This window comes from Oreochromis aureus, linkage group 6, assembly GCF_013358895.1.
Source record: "Oreochromis aureus strain Israel breed Guangdong linkage group 6, ZZ_aureus, whole genome shotgun sequence".
Lineage (NCBI taxonomy): Eukaryota > Metazoa > Chordata > Actinopteri > Cichliformes > Cichlidae > Oreochromis > Oreochromis aureus.
Window position 1 is genome coordinate 26,865,459 of NC_052947.1, and position 23,082 is coordinate 26,888,540.

A 23,082-nucleotide genomic window follows, 5' to 3' on the forward strand; every position below is an offset into this window, starting at 1 on the left:
CTGTGGAGACTCTGTGTGCCTCCCAGAGCACTCTGGCAGGCACACACAACTTAAGGTCAGGAGAGAGGTTATATCTGCTCTTACTGATTTGTGGTATAGGAGGACACCTACTCTGTATCTGGTTAAGTATAAGAGCCTTTTGTTTAGATGGACCGCTAGACTCCTGGCACCAGCTTTGGGGAGTCTTCACAGGTTCACATCTTGAACACACACACACACGACACACACACACGACACACAGACAAGGTATTCTTTGTCTGCATGTATACCTATGTGAAACGTCATATGTTAATGAACCTATGCATATTCATGTAACCACAATAAAAGGAGTGCTACAGGGAACCTGGCTGAGAGTCCGACGGAGGTCAAGTGGGCGGAACGACATCTGGCACCGGTCCGGTCTCCCTCATGCATGAGTAACACAAAGAACTTTGCCTACTTGGTGTTCAATGCTTTTGCTGTGTAGTTAAATTGTCTCGTTCCAGCGGTGCGCCTGTGCCAGACAGACCCATCAATAGTAGTTTTATGTCATAGAGTGAATGCTCACCTGTTGTTAGGTTATTGTATCAATATCAGACTGTATATCTATAGGATACTTATTTTCTATTCTACTGTGTTAGTGCCTAACTATACTTACCTGTAGATTATAGGATAGTCTATTAAGAGTTGTTTTTATGTGTCTTCCTAGTCTCACTCCAGTTCATTGATGTCAATTCACTGTTATGGCTGTGTATCTTCATTAAAGGAGCAAGCGTGCTCACTTTCCTGGCACTTTCAAAAGGAGTGTGGCTGGCTGTTTATCTATGTTCATGCACAGGGAGTTCAATGCAGAGAGAGAACAGTACAAAAGTGCATGTCAGAGCTAAAGTCACGAAGTCTAAGGAATTGCACTGCATCACTGAAGGTCCCAGTGAGCACAGTGCACAGGGCCTCCGTCATACATAGATGAAAGTGATTCTCTGAACATGAAAAACAAAATTCCCTCGTCTGATGATACAAAGATTGAACTTTTTGGCCTTAATGCCAAGTGCCATGTCACCTGGCCAATACCATCCCTACAGTGAAGCATAGTGGTAGCAGCAGTATGCTGTGGGGATGTTTTTCAGCAGCAAGAACCGGGACACTACTCAGGGTTGAGGCAAAGATGAATGCAACAATGTACTGAGACATGCTTGAGGGTAATATGCTCCAGAGTGCCTGCAGAGGACCTCAGACTGGGGTGAAGGTTAATCTTCAAACGAGACAACAACCCTAAGCACACAGCCAGAATGACAAAGGAATGACGTAAGGACCACTCTGTGAATGTCATGACGTGGCCCAGCCAGAGCCCAGACTTGAACCCGATTAAACATCTCTTTAGAGATCTGAAAATGGCTGCATCGACGCGTCGCATCCAACCTGATGGAGCTTAAAAGGTTCCGCGAAGAAGAATGGAAGAAACCCCCAGAGAAATACGTGTGCCAAGGTTGTAGCATAATCAAAAAGACCAGAGGCTGTTGGGTGCATCAATAAACTGAGTATTGAGGAAAGTATTGTTGAATATTTATACACATTATATTGTTTTATTTTTTATAAATTTGCAAGAATGTCAGCAAAACTTTTTTCATTTTGTCATTCTTGTGTGTAGAATTTTGAGCTGAAATTGAGTCAAATCCATTTTGAAACAGGGTTGTAGAATGACAAAATGTGGAACAAGTGAAGTGCTGTTAATACTTTCCGGATGCACTGTAAATCTGTACCATTAAGAGACAATTTATACAGAGATACAGTCTAAAAAAATGAATCCGCAGCAAATGGAATCAAACCGTTCAATCTAAATTTATTACGAACAGAGAAAAGGACACTCTTCATAACATCTGAGACTGTCATTTTGACAGCCATGTCCTTACATCAACAAGCACAGACATTTGGATGCTGACAATCACTCAGAACAACTCAAAGAAAAGACTATTATCCTCTACCTTACCTTAACACAAGATTGCTTGCCGGCTATTCCTTCCTAACTCCTCTATCCCTGCCCCCCGTTTGAACCTTTAAACCCTAAGTACATCTCCATCGCACACAATCATGGATAACATTTATGTGCTCATCTGAACAAACAACCTGACCCAGTCTCTGCTCAGACCACCAGCTGATAGTTACAGCAATGTCTGCTTGAAGAGGCAGTTAAATAGCTGCTTGCAAAATGTTTTCACAGTATGTTAATATATTCCAAATACAAGTCAAAGGGTATGAGTCTATATATGACAGTAAGAACTGGAGCTGAGTTTGTGGGAATTCAAGGGCCTTGACCTGTAGCTTGCTTTGCACAGATTTCTTTTTTTTTTGGTAAGATTGGTGCTAAATCTGTTAAACAAACAATCTTGTATTTAAAGATATTTATTATTACTTAGCAACTTAAAATCTGCTCTACCTCTTGAGCCACAACTGCCCAGAAACAGCTCATCACTGCAAACACATTAGATCTCAATGGAAGCTTGTTTCTGCCACTAACAAGATGAAAATTCCCATCCATAACTTGAAATTTTGATTTAATAAGTCATAATTTTGAGGTATTTTCTCGCAATATTGAGTTGAAATTTTAAGTTTGCGATGCCAATCAGGTAGCTCCGTAAATAACATCATTTCCGTATTACCCAGAAGCAAATAGCACAGACACAGTGACATTCAAACTCGGATAATGATAGCCTCAGTGAGCTACCAATGTATAGTAAACTAAGCAAGTTTTTATTTTGCTGACAAAAATGCCATACATTTCACGTAGTAACAGAAGGGTTTCATGATTTGTAAAACCACACTGAAAGTACTCAGCAGTTTTCTCATTCAAGTCCGGCACTGCTGTAGCACTGGTAGCTGACATACTTTGACAGAGCTTCCTGACCGGCAGAGCTGACTTGAAATTTAGGGTTATTTTTTGCAAAATTTCAGCTTATAAACTAGAATTTTGAAGATACCTAACTCTAAATTCTTTGGATTAGTTCAAAGTGTTGAGATATTTATTTTAAATTTCAAGATATAGATAGCAAAAAAAGAAAAAATAGTGGCATAAACAAGCTTCCATAGGTATCTCTCTAAGCATCTAACATTAAAATGCTAACACTGTAGCAAAAGACCTAGAGTGTATGCAGACTTCAAGAAATGAATGCTATTTTTTTAAGCAGTTAACAAAAGCCAAGATAACATGGAGTAAAGGAAATGACATCCAGTTTTATAATAGAAATTGTGTTTCCAGCACATTCTCTTTGTTGTTTTTTTCTCAACATTGCTGTGGGTTTTATCCATCCATCCATCACTTATCTGGATCCCGGAGTTTATTTTCAGTCCACATCCTAAAGGTGTGACAGAAGGAAGACTTGATATTATGATTAATCATACCCAAGCTTTTATTCCTGGCAGTTATCAAGTGACAGACCTGAAAGAAAATGTAGACAGGAAAAAGTCTACATGAGCACTGTAGTCCTATGTTTTCACACATCACTTTAACATGAAATTCATCAACCTTACAGCACATCTCAATGGGAAAATCCACAAAGTGAAACATTTCTTGACGTTTTTAAGCCCTGCAGTTGATTCATTCTGTAGGTTCAAAGGTCATTTTGTCTAAAATATTTAAAAGGAGTGAATACTGCAGTTGTATGTTGCCATCCGTTATAATGACTGATGCAAACCTAAGCTGTGGCAGAGATGATCTTCACACGTTTAGAAAAAGCTGCTGCGACTATGTGAACATTGAAACATTAAGGAGCATTGTGCTTTGCCATCTGTGGCCTCATTATACATCAATTTCAGCATAATCTACAGGCTGTTACAGGCTTCCAAAGGATGCAACTGAATAATCTTGATTATAGTGCAGCTGCCTACTTCAGCTGGCAGGAATAGGACTTTGAGCAATCTGAGACAAGAGAACAACTCTTTTTGGGACAAAAATGTTGTCACATTCACAAAAGACATGATATGTACAGTGCAGGAGAGGGCTGCAGTCCTATACTGCTGTTTAAAAGTCTGTTTCCATTCGTTTTAAATCATTTTCTTGTTTGCAGTTGTGCCGTTTCATTCTCCGTCATCTCTAATCTCTCTGAATTGGGCTCACTTGTACAAGAAGTGCTAAAAATGTGTAATTATTTGATCAAACAAGAATGCTGATATTGTCTGAATCCGTGAAGAAAGGAGAATAAAAAATGTGGTAGCTTTGAAGACTATATGTCTGGGGGGAAAAAAGGACTTGAAGAGGGGGAGACAGCAGGTCTATGATTCATCCTGGTCACCAGCCCAACATAAACTCATTTCTAACTCAAATATTAGCAATCAATTTGAACTGTATAACTTTCCAGTATTTACAAGAGTTCCATATAGTTTAACACAAATATGTGGTACTAAACATTTCTCCATCAAAGAGTATAATATCTGAAACTGTATTTATGTTTGTCCCTTGTGTTTGATGTGCGCATATGTTTAGCATCATATTCAGGCAGTTGTTTTTGACGACTATCATTCTGTCCTGCATTATGACAGAATTCTCCAAACTATAATTCTCTCTAATCTGCAAAGGGCCAGCCATGTCAGGAATCCTTGTTATCTTTTGTTTGGACTGAAAATGGATGAAATCCAGTATTTGGGGGCATGCATCCCTTGCCTCCTGTAACCCTGATGGGGTTGTCAGCGGCTTTGACACAGGACAAATTTGTGTGTGAGGGAGAGTTTATCACTTTGAAGCAAGCGTTGACAAGATCAGAGGGTTTTTTAGGAGAACGGGGAAGCTAATCTGGCTCAGTGCATACATGGTAGCTGGCGTACCTTCTTATGAAATGCTCAAACTTGATGCCAATGTTTGCTAACGCAAAGGATTAGCTCGCTCTGTTTGATTGCACTTTGCAGTTGCTGATGTGTTCTTGCAGTAATACTGGTTGCAAAAATCATTTATTTTGGCTCAACTCCCAGATGAGATTCTAGCCTCTAAAGGTGTTTTATGATAGGAAGATTAAATGTGGTTCAAACTGCCTCAGTGAAAAAGATGACCCACTGTGTGATTAACAACACTCAGACAACCACTTCACGCTGAAGTGCCTATAGACAGAGTGCTTTCACTTGCAGAGATTTAAAGTATGAGTCTGAATTATAAAACGGAGATGATTATGGTAATTATAGCCAGAGCACAAGGGAATCTCTATGCATTCCATCCCCTTATGGGCCATCCGTGTCGGATGGAGAAATTATTGTTCATTTAAAAATAAGACCATACAGATGTCTCCAAGCTGGTGCTTACATTACAGCGCCTTTAATTAAGCTTTAGTGCTTCACCTTAGATTGGCCAGTGTGAGTGCGCACACAGCAAAATAATTACAAAGAACACAGCAAAATAATTACAAACAAAGGATAGGCCACACAGAGGAACCATCGGGCACTCAAGTGATTCTGTTGGGCAATCAATTTTTTTCAATTTTTAGCAGCTCCAATAGTAAAGTAAATGTTACTCATCCGAGGGTTTTATTTTGTCAAATGAGACATATGTGTAGGAAATCAGTAAGTCTTGGTGAATATTTCAGCATAGTGCGTTTATAATAAGCTTGGCTGTCATTTCTATACAGATTAAAGTTCATTTATGGTTTTACCAAAGCAAACTGTCTGTGGACGACATTTGACAGAAACTCTTTGCAGAAAGTTTGCAAGGTCTTCACCAGTTGCTGGCACTCCATGCCAAAAATCAAGTTCTGGTCATGAGCATGAATGTCATGGTAATTTGGGGCTTTTAATGAGTTTAATGATGAATTTAGAATTTTTTTCATAGGGTCTACAGCAATATCTTAAATGACTTTAAAGAACAAGAATTCGGTGCACAAGGTTAAATTCATTTTGAGTTTTCCTTAAAAGTATGTATGCAGATGCAAATACATAACACCTTTTGTTTTGAAAAAGGTTTAATAAAATCAAACATGTTAACTTTATTATTTAGAACATTCTGGGGACACCAGAGGCTGTATGACATTGAGATCATGCCTGTAGCATGGCTAAAAATACAACAAAAACAACTGTAAAGCTACACTAATACTTTATTTTATAGCTCAGGGTCTAAGAGGAGAATAACAGATATATCAGGAGCATTAATGTTTACCAGTAGAAACCACCCAGGTTAAATTCATTATGAGCTCCATATACACCCTTGTATTGTGTAAAGACCTTCAATATGGAAGGAAGGAAATGCATTTCCTCATCTTCTATTGTTATTGCTGATAGACTGCGTTTGATAACCAGGATAGTGCCATTTCTTTTCACACTCCTGGTTTCCTCTGATTGTCCCACGGTAATACATGGTATTACGTTTTTTTGTCCAAACTCTGCACAATTATCACATGCTCGGCAGCCTTTCAGGTGTTCTCGTCTCCCCAGTGGCTGCCCAACTTAGTCAATTTAGAGATGGATAGGCCTATGTTTAGATGTATCAAACTGGCCTCGATGCTGATGGTATTCATGGACAGTGTGTATTAGCCTTCTAGCCTCCCTGGGCTCTCGCCGCTGTGATTTAGTGCAGGGGAAAACCATGAATTTAAGTCAAGCCATTAAGGAGAAGCAAAGGTGATTTATGCTTTTGTTTACACCGTACTGCCGGGACCTAAATCCAGCAGCGATGAGAACGGGTGTGTCTACAGTAAACTTGTGGGTATGAGGAAGTGCTTGTACAGCTGTGTGTCTGAGAAAAGGAACAAAAAGTATTGAGGCAAGAAAAGTATCAAATTTGAATAAGTACTATATTTATGAGCACTGAAAGAGAACAGGACTGAGATGACCTCAAGATGCTTGTATGTCACAAGAGATCCAATCTCCACAAACTATGCCAACTAAAACAATAAAAACATGAAGACATTTAGAATATATTTTTACTTGGAAAAATTTACAGTTACAGATTAACTACAAAATTTTGAGTACAAAACTGTGAGATCATGTAATGTTGAGTTGGCATTACATGATACAGTGTTCAGGCTTTTCAACGGGAAAGTAGATCCATCAAACACCGTAAGGGAAGAGGTGGGGAGTACAACACAGTACAACTTAATGTTGTCCTTGAATAGCCCTATAATCTAATCTCTAATTGTTTAGTGGCACAGACAGATCAATGAGGATGTGCAGTTCTACACACAGGAGGATGGAGAGAAAGAACAGCTATAGCATGAAGAGAAAGTAACGCATACAGGTGGCATAAGGGGTGAGATCGAACATCCTCAAGATTATCAAGATTACACCCAGAAAGATTATTTCCTTGGGTAAGTACAGATGACTTCAGCTGCAGCTGTTTCTCAGATGCATGCTGGATGTTCTTCAGTGCATCAAACAACAACTCTTCATCTGTATTTTTACAAAGGTGCAGAGAATTCTTAGAATATGCCAGCATATGCCTACAAGTGTTCTTGTCTCTCTACATGTTGAAGGAAAAAAAAAAGGTTTTACACATTTAACCCACTCCTTTCACTGCATTGTTGTATGAATGTAATCAGTATTATAACAAACACCTTGAAAATTAATGATTTAACTGATGACTATACTATGACTATGACTATAATATACTAGGCCAACCCAAACACTGGAACTCTCACTGGACAGCTACAAGAATTTTTTTTAAATTAAGCATAAGCAGTTTAATTTCAACATAGAAACATTTACAGTCCTCCACATCCTCAGGTTGCAAAAACATTTTATCAACAGTGGCTCTTTCATTATGTTGAAGTTAATGGATTTCATCCAACATAATTTTCGGTGATTTATGGACAGACTAAAGCATCACAGTGTGACTCATTTCTGACTAAAATGCTGTTATTATTGTAGTAAGTTAGAATTTCTATTTTTTTTTCTTGAAACATCTCACCGTTTGCAGTAGGCTGTTAACCTAAATTCACAAAGAACAGCACAATACTTGCAAAAGATTTTCACAGCAGTTTGTTACATTGTATTAGTATTCACCTGGAGGTTACATCATCTTCATTGTAAATGGATCAGTAAAAATAAAGTGCTTGACATTATTAGACCATCAACATAACATTTTTAGGCTTACAATTCATCACATTCAGCACCTCATAAAAGTATGACTATAAATGTCATCGAACAAAGAATTGCTTCTAACAGAGTGCTGGTCAGATCATTAGTCTCCATTGATGTCCCCTTTAAAGGCATTACCCTTCATAAATGATACCCCTGTCCATTAGGTGTAGTGCATAAAATGAGCAGTTTGACTGCTGATGAAAGTGGTCTCTATCAATGCTCCCACACTTCTGACCCTGTGACTGAGACTCATTCTTGTGGTGGAAGAATGTGCTAAGGACATGCCATAGATTATCTTTGCCTTATAGGTCACAATGAAAACAAACATCAATACTGTGCTTTTGTGATGACAATCCCCCATGGATTTTAAGAGTTAAGTGGTGGGCTTGTTTGTGTATTTCTACCTGAGGGCCGGTTGTTGGAAGAATGGGAACGTGGAAGCTTCAAGGATACATACAGCCACAAGAGGAAAAAAATACTGTAGGCATAAGACCAGAAGTGCTACTTTGTGACCTTTCCATCCTGCACACATACGTGCAGGCATGTGTCTGTGCAATGCTATATTTAAAACTGCCAACTTCCATTGTTCTAGGAGTCTGCCTGTGGAAAGAGAGGTGTGGACAGTTCTGTCATAATTCTTACACGACAGAATGAAGCCTCACATATTACAGCAGACGGGGCTTTTCCCCCCGCTTTGACAAAATGCTAAAAATAATGAGTAATATCGGGACTTTGTATTAGCACATACCTCAAACAGCAAAGCGTGTTTAAGAGTAATGTTAACGTTTGACAGTTCATCTAGCGGTAATGCTCCCTGCTGACTTTTACATTTTCATGTGACAGCTGTAGCAGCAGGGGTTGTCTGCTGATGTCAGAGCACTGTTTGTCTTGAATGTAGCTCTAAGTGATAGTCAAAATCAATACAAGTTTGAGAAGACAGATTGCCAACGGCTAGCTGGTCAAATCATTCACGTTAAATTGCAAAGGCAATGCAAGGAATGGCTGCAGGGCTGTCTTAGGAAATACCAGGAAGTAAAACGCATCATCTCAGACAAAGGAGGATTATGAGAAGTAGGGAGCATAATGCAAACAGGAAAGATGTTCAGATAATAGGTTATTGACCCCTTTCCTCTGGGAAAAAGCACAAGTAGTTCACAGTAGTGTGTGCATGGTTCATATTAACAGAGACAACGAGGAGGCATACCTGCCAGAGTTTCTGTAGCTCTTGTAGCCATACGTTACATTATAATTGGCTACAATTAACACATTTATATTAACAATGAATCCCATGATCATGCATATTAAAAATTGTCCCCAACGCTAAAAGGAACACATGTTCATGCGACCAGTGTTGGAATTAAATGAATGAAAATGAAACACAAACAGTTTAAAAAGGAGTTTTGTCTCATCTGCTGGATGATGTGCATAAAGGAATATGTTTGAAACAAAGAGAAAACCCCACAAATATAAATGTTTTTTTCCAATTATACAGATTGTACAGTACATTTTTTGAGAGTATGATTAAAACTGACTGAGAAAGAAGTTTTTGGTTGTTTTTTTTTAAATAACCTGAAACATTTTCTAACAAATATTTTCTTTAAACACAGCTGCTGTCATGTTATCTGCCTTTAGGGGGAAAAACAGACTTACGTTTGAGGCGAGATGAAAACAATGTTGAGTTGAATGCTACATCCCAGGTTTATAAAGCCGCTTCCTCTTTATACACTCGCCGCAGTAGGTATTCTTTGTAGAAACATTGTCACTTTGCCAGAGAGGATTTCCAGGACCTTCCTTTTGTTGAAGTTTGTTTGTTGATTAACTGCTTGAGAAGACTGAAGTTAGCCTGGAGCAAATACAAAGTAAAAATTACCCTTATATGAAGCTGGAAAGCGTACCATGCTGAGGCAGTCAATTTAGGAGAAGTCCAGTATATTACTTTGGTGTCAAGGGAGTCGCTCCACAGCTATTTGGGCAAAACAAACCCATCACAAATGTCATTTTAATCTAGTTTAAAAAGTTCTCTCATAAGGGTTCGGTCTGTGATGAAAGTGTCTAATACATTATGATAAATGCTTATTCAGCCTTTGATTTAAAAAAAAAACCAAACTGCCTTATTGTTTGAAACTTAACAATGCATTAGAAAAAAAATGGCATTGTTACTTGCAATTCTTCCTGGTTTTGGAAAGATTTTGTTTTCAAATCGCTAACACTTGCTGCTGACTTGTAAAACTTTAGTCCTCCAAAGGAAAGTCAAAACTATTTACCTTGCTCTTCCACACCGTGTCAATGTTAAGCTGCACCTCTGTTGCCGTCAGACTTTGAAATTAGTTTGTGGTTGACTTAAAGTATTCTTAAAAATATTACTGCATCATAATCACATTTCTATTTCTGGCACGCTAATGCTAACTTGCTAATCACAAAACTATTGTTCCTCTTACCTTTTGCCCTTTCTGTCTGATAGTTGCTGAGCAATGTTTAATTTCCCATGCACATCCTTCAAGAGGGGGACACTTATACCACTTCACCACTTCCACTGTTAATATAGTGTCACAGAGCTGACTGTTGCTGAGTAATTTCCTTTTGTGAGAACTATTGTCTCTTTGAAACTTACTTACCGACTTAGGCGTAGTAATAAATTCCGACTGTGCTGTTTCTTGAATATCTATTGCTTGCCATTTTCATCTCTGTACAGCTGCTTTTGACTAACCTTGCCACTTATGCTATTGTTATGTCCTAACAAGAAAGTGTATAGCCAACTGCCATCACTGTTTAAATTTTGGCATATACATCATTTAAACATTCAGCATGAGCTTAGTAAAAATTGGTAGTGCAGAACAATAAAACAATAAAATGAAATGGCTTCATACCAGTCTACTTTAGACAGTGACGATTTGTAAGGTTAACCATGGAAAGCAGTGTTGTCCAGTGAAATCTAAAAATAGACATCATTTGAAACAGAAAAAGGTAAATGTGATTTCTCTCCTTTCATGGCACACTGCCTTGTGTCCCATAGGATTCTCTCACTGCTTGTTTGCACCATCCTTTAAATTACTCTTGTGGGTGCAGTTGGTTGTTGACTCTGGAAGCAGAATTAACTCTTGTTGGCTTTGAGTCCCCTGAAATCACTTTGGAATCTATTGGACCAATGTTGCATTAACAGATGAGCAACTTTATCCACATGTTTGTGCACATGAATTGTGGGTAAACCTCTGGTCTGTGACAAAGCAAGCTACCGCTGCTTTGTCACAGAATGCCTAACCCTAACCTAGGTGATTCCAATTCATTAGCCTGATTCTTATTCCATGAAACCAGACACAAGTTCTCATGCACAGTATGACAAAAGCAGCTGTTGTATTGCAGCTGAAGGCTGTGCCTAGCTTGCCAGTTAGAAAAAGTTGCAAGAAACCTAATGGAGCAGTAAAACAGCAGGAGATTGTCAGCATGTCTATTCAGTATATTCACTGCTGTGGTAAATATAAGTCTGGTAAGTTTGGTGCTGAAACACTGACTAACACTGAAATGTTAAAGATGCTATTTAAACATTTAAGTGGAGTTTCATCAGTCGTTACATTACAACTGTTACCACAACTGCATTTTTTTTACCAACCACGCAGTGGGTGGTGTTAGGCTCTGAGCTGATGAAATCAGCACAAACGGCATTCATTCTCAGTATCAACATTGTCATATGCTTTTACTTCTCTCTTATAAAGCTATTTTAAAAAAATAATCCCCTCCATGGAAATCATTACAGTGAAAGCCATCCCTCTAAACAATGAAAAGGAGAGGAATGATGGAGTGCCGCATTCATTTCTTCATCCAACTCAGCAAATATTTAAAGATCCTACAGTTTAAAAAAGTGTAAGCCTCTTTAATGTATTCAATAATAGATCAAATAAACATTAAATAGATGAATGGTGAGACAACTTTATCACTGATCTTATTATTTAACCTTGAAATCACTGAACATAACGAACCAAAAACTGGACTCAATATATTTTTTTAATAAAATATGATGTTTGTTGATACATATTTTTGTCAATATGAAAGATATTATGACAAAACAGACTAATATATGGGCACAATACTCACTTGCTTATGGTTTAAGGTGTATAGAATTAGAAGAAACACCAGTCACCATAATTTAACCTTCCTCTGAATGCTGAAGGTTTTTGAGATTTTCCACTAGGCCTGCAACCACATCAGCAATCTAGCACCATTTCCTTTCCACAATGTGTTGCTGTTACTGTATGTCTGGGGACGTAATGAGCTTTTAATAGGCTTCTGTCAATAACACTGAGCACAGATTAACACTCGGCAATGGTTGATGTGGGATTTTGCGAGTTTTTGAGAGCAACTTTCCCTTTGCTTTTTGAAAGAACTTTGTGTAAAATAATTTGAGTTGCTGGTTTATTTTAGTGGACCGTGTGTTGGCTTTGTAATTTTATTTTTTTATAACACGAGAGGGGTGCATACACTGTAATCTATGTTAGATTGCCCCATACATGGGATAGATCATTAACCTAAACACCTTACAGTAATAAAGGGTGGATAATGTTGAATGTGAGATGTATTTTGTAACTACACCCTCATACACACAATAATAATATGGACTGAACCACCACTCACAACCACTAGCACTTTATATAACCTCTGTAGGAATTAGCCACACATCTCACTGATCTAAACTGCACTACTGTATAATTCTGTACAATAATAATTATAGTTCTACAACTGTTTAGAACTTGTATAGTTCATATTTCTGTATAGCCTGCACATAGCTTGTACATTCACTACAGCCTGTACATACTTATAGTTATAGCATATTCATAACATACCTTTGTACCGTGTACATTGTAACATACCCATAATAGACCCATATTTTGTACCCTCATACCTATAATAGACCCATTTTGTAATATCTATCTAATTTATTTTATTGCTAATATATATTTTGTAATATATCTATATTATTGCTAAGCACTTTCTGGATGGATGCAAACTGCATTTCGTTGCCTTGTACTTGTGACATGTGCAATGACAATAAAGTTGAATTCTATTCTATTCTATTTTACAAAAAAAGAGTAAAAAATATGAAAATTGTGAGTTGCTTTTTGTGACAAATTAATTGTTACATTTTCATGGGTGAAAGTCTGACATAAAACATGAAAAATATCTATGCACACCCTCGACACCATGTGGGGCAGGTCCAGAACCAACAAATAAATAAAAAAATCAACAACAAAAGACTGTATAAAAAGATGGATTTCCTTCGGGATTAATAAAGTATTTCTGATTCTGATAGCCATCACTCACTAGTTTGAAATGTGAAATATTTGAACTGCAGGGTGGTTTGCTAAGCTGTGACTGTAACACAGGGGTCTTTGTGAGCTGATATACATTTTGGGGCCAGCCTCAAGTACAGTTTTTGGTACTTCATAATGGCTTAATTTGTGTTTGCTGCTTGGTGACAGTAATGCTTACATAACCATTATCCTTAAAAGACTTGTGAAAGACCCATACATTGCACAACAGGTTAAAAACAAGGTCTTTCACTACCAGGAGTTTCTTTCTGCAAACTTCCTCGAACAGTTTAGGAGTGTGAATAGTTTAAACTCTGCTTGTTACACACACTGTGTGATACATTTACTGATGCAAGGACAGGAGGAGACCAGTTTTCACACTGTTCCTGGTTCAGTATTCTCCTCTCATCTTTCCTCCAGCTCCTCTGACTTTGTTCCACTTTTGCCTGTTGCCCACAAGAGACCGTGTGGCTGAAATGAAGGGATTCCTTTGCTAGTGAGGTTTAATGTTATCAATCCTGTTTTCCGTGCGTCACTCTGTCCCGGTCTCTCCCTCCTTTCCTTCTTCCACCTGGCCATCCCTTAGTATACCCATTCACATCTGTCTCTCTCTTCCCAGGTTGGAAATTGATCGCCTTGAGCTTACTGAAAAAGCCGGCCTCTGGGGACAAACACTGAAGCACCAGTCTGCAAGGCTTTCTGCTTTAATGAAAAGCTAAAGCCACCACATTTATACCTGTATAAACAAAGCCCTGCCCCATACAAACTGACACACATGCACAGACACAAATGTACGTGCACAAACTGCAGCAGATCTGGATCCATAATTACCTATGCTCTGTGGAGTCCTGCTGGCATTTAACAGCTGGAGTTACCACCCTGTTTCCCTGTTGAATGTGCAATTTATTTAACAATGTGTAGGGTATTCTGCCTTGGAAAAGACTGTGGTGAAAATTGGTTTCCTTATGTATATGTGTAAATAAGCATGTTTGGTTGTTTGGCGTTTAGTGTCATATTCTAATTGCTTGCTATGACACGGGGAAGCTCTAGCATGGGCACAATCAGAGGAACTGGAGTACTTAAGCAGAGCCTAATGCCTGACAAGTTGCTCTCTGAGAGGAAATCAATATGATGTATTGATTGCTCCTGGGGATGAAGGGTTATGGGTCAAGATACTGTTTGTTGCAAATTGTTAATATCTGTGCCATGTGTGGGTGCCTTGTGTTTGTGTGTATTCACTGTTAACTGCTTGATATACTGTATTATTTATAAAAATAATCTATGATGGAACAACATGGAGCCAGTTTCACAATAATATCCACAGCTTCTACCATTTATGCTGCAGTTAAAAGATAAATGCTTAATTATTCAACATAATGACATATAGTAAATATGAACTCAAGTCCATGTCATACTTTAGCATTTATAGACTGGTCTGTGTTTCATTTTTAAAGCTCTATTAATAATATGGGTCTGTAGAGGGAACTCTGCAGAGTTTCTGTCTATACTAAAACAAGTTAAACTTTGCTATAAACTGAATTATGTATTCAGTGCAACAGCTTCCTGCCCAGGGCAGTGTTGTAGGTAAAGGGAAAGATTTGAAATTATGTATACTTGTTAAAATGCCACACAGAACAAATTAAATCAGGTGTAACCGATGTCAATTAAATATTTTTTTGTTACTTTGTTTGTTTTAACTTTCTAGTCATACTGCCCTGAGGTAATTTAGAATAAGAAGCAGCCCAGAGAGTTCTCTCGACACTGAGCAGTTATGATGAGCGTTCCCAGCTATTGAAAGCTGCTTGGCTGCAGTGTTTGTTCATATGTGTGCATAACACATGATCAACTCACCCGTGTGCCTCATGTCTTAGCCTGGCTGGAAGCATAACAGTATGTAGTAGTTTTCTTTCTTCTCCAGTTTTGCATCCTTCCCTGGCATGTTGCGCTGCTGCATCTAGCTGATCAGTAATGCAATTCTTAACCAGTGGCTACTGTGTGCTGGAGTAATTACCTCCTCCATTATCTGACCACATCTCTTATTTTGCTGTAAGCAACCTTTATTTGTGCCACAGGCAAAAAGACATTGAAGGGGCGCTGAACAGACGCCCCGCACAAGACCAATAAGCATGCATAAGCACCCTCTTCATATTACTTGAGTGCTCGAAAAGACAAACAGATGAGACGTCACCTTTCTGCACTCCCCATTCTCACTTTCTCGGCAGTCTTCCTCTCTTTGCCCAGTCAATCAGATAGCCATTAGCCAGTATTGGTCCCAAGGGCTAGTCTCTCACATACTGCACCTCTATGGGAGCATTTCCATTCAGCAAGATGGCTCACCTCCTTACTTCACTGTGATAGCAGTGTAGCCCAGGGGAAATAAAGACAGTCACAGTTAAATCAAATCCGGAGCACAGTGGGAGAGACGATGGCTCAGATCGGCATGTTACTGGCATTTTTAGGCACCTTCTGCGCTGCTGCTTGAGCCAGCCCTGTGGGGAGGTGGGGGTCTGTAATTGTTTCATATTGTTAACACTGCCCAGGTTGCAGGTTTGATTTTTTGCTTTGGGCATTTACCAGAAATTTTACTGATATCTAGTTCTAAAATGATAATGATGATAATACTACTACTACTACTACTAATAATAATAATAATGATAATAATAATAATTTCTCTAAAAATATGCATTTTTTGCATTGTGCAAAAATGTCTAAAAACATACAAAAAGAAGATACAATAGTTTGCATTTGAGGCTTTTTAATAGCTGCGTTTCCAGCAATTGTTTGCTTGTTAGCCCTGTCAGAAAAGGAACAGTCATGGTGCATTAACATGAGCTGCAGCGATAAAGGCCAGTGCGTGACAGCAGCTACTAGGTCACTAATGGTCAGTGTCCTTTTTTGATAAGACAGTTCATAGCATTGGAACGTGCAGGGACTGTTTTCAGTGTTTTATGTTCTAATATCGATTTATCCATCTATGTATATTCACCTTACAGTTTTCTGTGTGAATATCTCTGTGTTTGCCTATTTTCTGCGCTACCTACTGTTGCATCCACGGTTTATGGTTTTGCTTGTTAAGAGACACATGCTCCAAGCTCCAACCTGTGTGAAAGACAACATTGTGTTGTTCATCATCTGCTGTCTCTCTGTCCCTCTTCCTAAGCCATCAGCCTCTTGTTATACGACTGTTTATCAGCCTGATGGCAGTTTGCTAATGGTGTCAGCGGACTTCAATTAGCTCTCTGCCACGCTCGGCTGCACCGTCCGTTCTGCTAGAGAGGGACTTTAAATTGTCTGATATACCAGAGCCATTAAATGTGAATGGTTAATGGGAGTTTAAACTGAGAGGTAGAGAAAACCAGTTGAACAGGGGCAAAGCAGCATCCTGCAAGTGGACAGTTTCAGTCTTTTCCACCTGTTATTCTGCTTACTGGCTGAAAGTGATAAATGTATTATTTCGACAGATGTAGGATGTGTTCTGACAATACACTGCAGATCACTTTCTTTCCAAAGCTCTTTTGGTTCACACTCACAGAACACAGGCACAGTTTTAGTTTATTTATGTCAGTAAATCGAATGAGGTATTTACCTCGCAGTCGTACAGCTACTCTATTCTAAAAGTCATTGGTAGGAAATTCAAATCAATCTTGTAGTCATGAGCTACAGTTTGGAGAAAAAAAATACAATGTGAAGTCAGAATGGGAATTCCAAATTTGGACTTGAAAAGGAAAATGTCTGACTTCTGCCACCAGTATTTACAGGAACAATTCCCACTCAGTTATAAAGCAAGAGCACCTTCTATTATCTTCAAACTGTTGATAACAGTGGGTCAAGCAAAGGGCATAGGCATTGTAAGGCAGCAGCAGGTGGTATTTTCCACTCTTGTTTGTGTCTGTGAGTATAAGGGAAACTTTTGCACAATGCTACCACCTTTAGGCTCAGGCAGGCAGAGTGGACACTTTATTTTCTTTCTTCTATTTATTCATTTATTTTAGGTACGTGAGATTTGTAAAAGCTGATAAAAAAATATCTTTTCATCACGTCAACTCATATTGTTGAACTAACAAAACTTCTACCGTTGGTCAAGTACAACTTTTCAGTGCTGGATAGGACATTAAGGGCACCGGTAACACTGTGCCAGATCAAGTATTGGCGTATTTAGGTTGTCTAGACACAGCAGGTGTCTCAAAATAGAAACCATTTATTTCTGTCTTCCAGCAAACAAAAGCTACAGCTTACAGCCAACCACCACTGACTGCCAAACAATAATGAACAGCGAAAACAGAAAGCATTGTAAAAATAGAAATGTAGATCCTGAAGCTATATTTCCCATTTAAAACCATTACATTACTTACTTACATTAAAATGACATATTACTGTAGATGCTGGCAAACGATATATAAATAAAATCCAATCCAGTCAATTGATGTGTAGATTATTGAGTAAATTACCTTCATTATCCTCTAGAATTAATAAACTCAAACCCCCTTACTCACCATTAAAAAGTTATTCTTTTTTTCCTTCCACTTTTTAATGGGTACACTGACTTTTTTTGGATTCAGGCACTAAAATGGACTTTAACTATCAGCCTGACTTTACTCCACAGAAGATATTTAGAGAAACCTGGATGCAGGACCAGGATCTGCTGGCAGAAATCCAGGTATGCTAAGGTTGTAGAAACTTAAGTCATGACACTGCACATGGTGCTGTAGGGGCTTCTTTAAAAAACTAGCTTCAGAATCTGAATACTTTTGTAAATAAGAGTTCATTTTTTGATATTTATTTTGATATTATACTTTTGATATGTAACAGACATTGCTTTAGGAGACATCCAGCGCTAATCAAAAGGGGAAAAAAGGATTAAGCTGTCCAGATGTATCTGATTCCAGCCAAGTAAAATATGTTAGAAACTCTAAAAATAAACAGAAACAGTCTTTTGAGTGCAACACGACACTTAACCACCACCATGACAAAAGCTACTTATGCATTCAACGTGCATAACAAAAAAGGGAAATTAGGTTTAAAGTTCTAAGAGGAACTATTTTTTTGGTTCAATTAAAATACCATATGTGAGTGGAAATGCAATTAGTCTTCTCACGCATCGCTGAACCCTTTTTTTTTATTTCAATCAGTACCTTAAAGTTACAACCACTTGGTACTGAATGTCTGTCATGTCAAATTTGCACAGAAATGGAGAGAAAAAATCGTTTTTTTGTTTAACTGGTCCATCTTTCATGTTGAGGATCATTGCTGGTAATTGCAGTTGGATTTATCGCTATAAGCAGGCAGTATTCAGTCATCTTCAGCAGAAGAATCCAGGCCCAAAGACATCAGGATAGCACTGAGTGGCTAGGACTTTCTTTTTCTTTTTTTCCCACATTCACTAGCTTGTGCCCTTATGTGAAATCATACCAAAGGGAAGGACGTCAACATGGAGTTCCACACTAAACCCAGAGACCTCTGGGGGAGAACAGTCAACTGAAATGGCCATCATCCCAGAACCTTGCACTGAAAATACAGGAGCGCTGTAGCCGCACCAACACATTCTTTGCTCGCCACCTTTACCACCCACCATGTTTACCTCTCTGCAAGTTCTCACACAAATGGAAAAATACATTTTCAAATGTCTGTCTTTTGACACAGGGGACTTGTACTTCAGCATGTATGACGAAGGCACGAGTGGAAGAAAATGCACTGGCAAGAAGCAACCTATATATAGCAGCCAAGCTGGAAACTGTCCACACATACAATAGAATACCATGAAGGAGAGACTGGTGTTTTTGATTTTTATGGGCTAAATCATGTTTTTATTTCATTATTGTATGAGCATTTTCTAATCCTACTTCTTAAATAACATGCAGTAACCATAAGGCTGTACCTACCTTACAGGCTACATCACAGTTTTTTTTTCAACCCTAATACAAATGGCCACAGTTAGTGCAATTTGGTCTACTTTCTTAAGAAAGTAGCAAAGGATTCATTGCTTAAAGACTTCGATTTCAGTTGCTACACTCTGACATATAATCATTTTAAACTGCATATGTGGGGTCAGTGACTAAGGAAAGCCATGTACATGTGAGAGAATACTAAAGGACCTTATAATAAGTTATATCCCTGCCACCCATTTTTATACCAACCAGAACAGTTTCACTGGCACAGATGTATAAACAGACATATGCAAACACTTCCAACATAAGTATGTTAACCATATGGCAATATTTTGATTACCAAGGAGGAATATGAATCATTTCAAGTTTCTTTGGTTTCCGCCCATGCATCGGTTCTTTCCCGTCTATCCTTATCTGCCTTCTTCATTATGGTTTTTCTCAAGAGTAATTCATTCATACACACTGTTTGCCAAAAAAGGGACACAAATTAAGTTACCAACCAGCATAAACTTTTATTTGTTTTTTACATAATCACTTCATGGAGTAGTTAAATCATTGCTTTGAGCATCATAAATACTAAGATGAGATGCTAAAACAAATTAGACTTGGCTTTGTTTCACTCTCTGATCCTCTCTCCCTCTTGACTTGTCATCATGATAATCCAAAATCCTGCCAACTGACTGATGCCCAGGGCTGGCCATTCAGAGCCAAAAAGATGAAATGATATTTGACCACCATTTGGATTTCATCACAGTTGGTGCTTTAAGGTAATAATTTCCTCTCTCGTGCTTGCTTACTCATTTAGAAGACACGTTTTAAAGCGCAGAAACACCTACACTGCATCTCTTAATAGGATTGGGATCATGGAGTCTAAGGCTTCGCTGTAGGTGTCCATCCTCAGGATCATTTAGCACCATCGATTTAAAATCTGCCTCAATCAATCTGGCAAATAATGCCTCGCATCCAAATTAAATTTAAAAGTAATGTCAAGGCAAATAAGCAACTTACATATGGACTATTAATTGCTAGGCAAAAGAATAGCATGTGTTGGTGGTGTTATTTAAATATTCATGGGTTTGTTCTACTTTTTTATCCTTCCAGTTAGTTTCCCAGTGTCACAGAACAGCTGTTCTATGATCGCGATGTACTAAAGCAGGCATTTATCCTGTTGTTTTAGAGAAGAGAGTTATTGTGGCAGACTGTGGGTGTCATCGTCAATCACATTTCATATTGCCAAGTATTGGCACTGACGCCTTGCCCAAACAGGATAAATGATGCAAACAGAACTGTGAAATGAAAGACGAGGATGGATTGGCTAAGGCTCTATCAGTGTGGCCAAAGGGGACACACACAGTTGTATTGCCTTCGCTTCTACCTTCTGTTTTTTTTTAACCTTTTTTTTATGTCCTCTATTCAAGGTTTTGTAAAGTGAGATTTATTTTTAGTTTTGTGTTTTATATCCACCTTTGTTTTGACAGTTCTTGTATGATTCTAGCTGTTTTCTTTTTTTCAGTCTTGCTTTATTGCTCTACTTTTGCATCTGGGACTGAGGCAGTGTAACGCCGTTGTTATTGCATCAGTGTTTGTTGGTTCTACGGTTTTACATGAAAAAAAGAAGTTGTGATAAACTTCACCTTAATAGACTGGTGACCTGTTAACAGCGCCTCCCCAATTACCGTGAAATGGATTAGAAAATAGATGGAAAAGAACGTTTGATAGCAGGAAAAACGGGAGCATCAGCTCATCTAAGTTTTCTCCAAAGTATTTGCTTTTCATAACTCCTGGTGATGCAGTACAAATGAAATCGCACTTACAAGCCTTAAAATTACATTAAAAAGATGGTGTCACTATCGTCTTTTTTGTTGTAGGCTTTAATTTAGGACAATCACATACTGTAATCTTAATTCAGTGTTATTGTTTTCACCTGAGATCCAGCAGTGCTCTTCTCCACTCCAATAACTACCTGCAAGTAACACCTGAACTCATTACAGAGCAGCATACAGCGTTACAAAGTGATTGTGACTCTCTGTACACATCTCGTTTCTAGATTTATGAGCCTTGTTTCGGCTCGTGAAGAATGAGAATGAAATTGGGCACATTTATAAAGTGGAACACAACAGAGAGAAAATAATGTGTCTAAACCAGAGCGTCTTTCTGTCTCTGCCTCAGATAGATGCAGAGTCAGTGTACTTTGAGTAAAGAATTTCAGTTGGCTGTTATGGGTGCCCTAAAATGCCTGCTCGTGTGTGAGATGACACCATCAGCAGCTGAGACCTCCACACTAGTGATTCATTGCTTTAATCACTCCAGTTCTCCAACCTCTTACCAGCCATGGCAGGGTTTGAAACATCTCTGCCTACCCCTAGCTCTTGCACCATTTGTCCTGTTTACAACACTATCTCTATCCTTGTAGACACTTTGATATTGGGCATATATCGTTTTGTAAAGCTGGTAAAAATACAGCACAGCTGCTGGAGGTTCAATTGCTGTAAAAAATGGTACGAGAGCTTCCTATTTACCATACATGAGGTGATGACCTTTTCTTGTGCACCTCCCAAGTCATCAACTCTATTTAGGCTAATCACTAAAAAATCAAAGAAACAACAATAATAATAATACTATATAAAATTATTTTTATTTGCCATCAAGATCATTTGAATAGTTATCAAGCTTACAGCTCCTCTGCTTGCTACATCTTCACCACACTCTGTGATACTTTTATATCCCCACAGCACAAGACAAACTTTTATAGGCCTCTGTTAATTTTGCCCTGGACTGTCTTTTTATTGCTGTATAGGTGGAAGGTGGGTAAAATCAATCACTTGTCTTCATTTGCCACCTAAAGGCAGAGACCTTATTGGCTTTAGGCACAATAGTGGATCAAAACGATCTATAATACACCTTTGTTGGTGCTTTAATGTGAGTGAAGTAGGAAAATGTAGCTGAATTTAAAGAAGAAACCTGTGTGACATCTAGGTACAGTACTGTGGCTTTGTTTGGAAAGACCTATGAGACACTGAAGCGAAAGAACATATGAGAATAACAATGATTCACTGTCAGCGTGTTTGGGGACACTGATCTGTTTTGCATATGGCAAATAAAGGATGGTTAGCTGAAAAAGTCATCCTGGGACTCCTGGCTGTTCATTTGCTTTCGCTCTTAAGCTTTTTAAATCAATTTCTTTGTTCTTTCTTCTACTCCAGTTATTTCCTATCAGCATAAGTTATGGCAGCAAATCACAGAGAGATGTGATGCTGGATTATAACAGTTAAAACAGGTAAACTGATGCAATATGGACATGCAGCAGAGTGGCTTTGGAGCTTGCACAATGTGGGGCTTGGATGCGTGTAAGACAGACCAGGACCAACTTCCATGAAGTTCTGCCAAGAAATTTAGTCTAAGAAGTTCATTCCTTATGATCCAAATTCAGTAGGAATGTGGAGTTACTGTAATTATGCCTTTCTTCATGTTTTTATTTAATTATTTATTATTTTTATGTTTGATTTCAACCCAAGTGTTGTCATGGTCTGCACTTCTTTTACTCTCTTTTTTCCTCTTATCTCCTTCTGTCTCGATTCTCTCTGGTGGAGTAGTGGGCTGGGGTTTTTCTTGCTGCTCTGTTCTCGGGACAGAGTCAGTGTTGTTAACTTCATTTTGCTGTTTACCCTGTTTTTCTTATATGTGCTCAGTTAGTAATCTTGCTCTATAATTTGTTTCTCAGTGAAATGTCTGGTGAATGACAGCTGAAGAAAACTCTTCTTTTTCCCATGGCCCAAAAGATCACAAGCTTTTTTTACTGTTGCAAAAAGAGAAAACCAAATAAGAAATCAAACCTTAAATTCACTTATCCTCAGAATCAATCTGTCTTA

General features: G+C 38.4%; 1 long non-coding RNA gene across 1 annotated transcript; it reads right to left on the reverse strand.

Moving 5' to 3' along the window:
• Positions 1–3,256: 3,256 nt before the first annotated feature.
• On the reverse strand, positions 3,257–10,356 carry LOC120440583. Its single transcript, XR_005613360.1, has 3 exons — positions 10,293–10,356; positions 9,679–9,871; positions 3,257–3,329 (listed from the first exon to the last, which is right to left on the reverse strand). It is a non-coding gene; the product is annotated as an uncharacterized LOC120440583 (long non-coding RNA).
• Between the last annotated feature and the right edge of the window lie 12,726 nt (positions 10,357–23,082).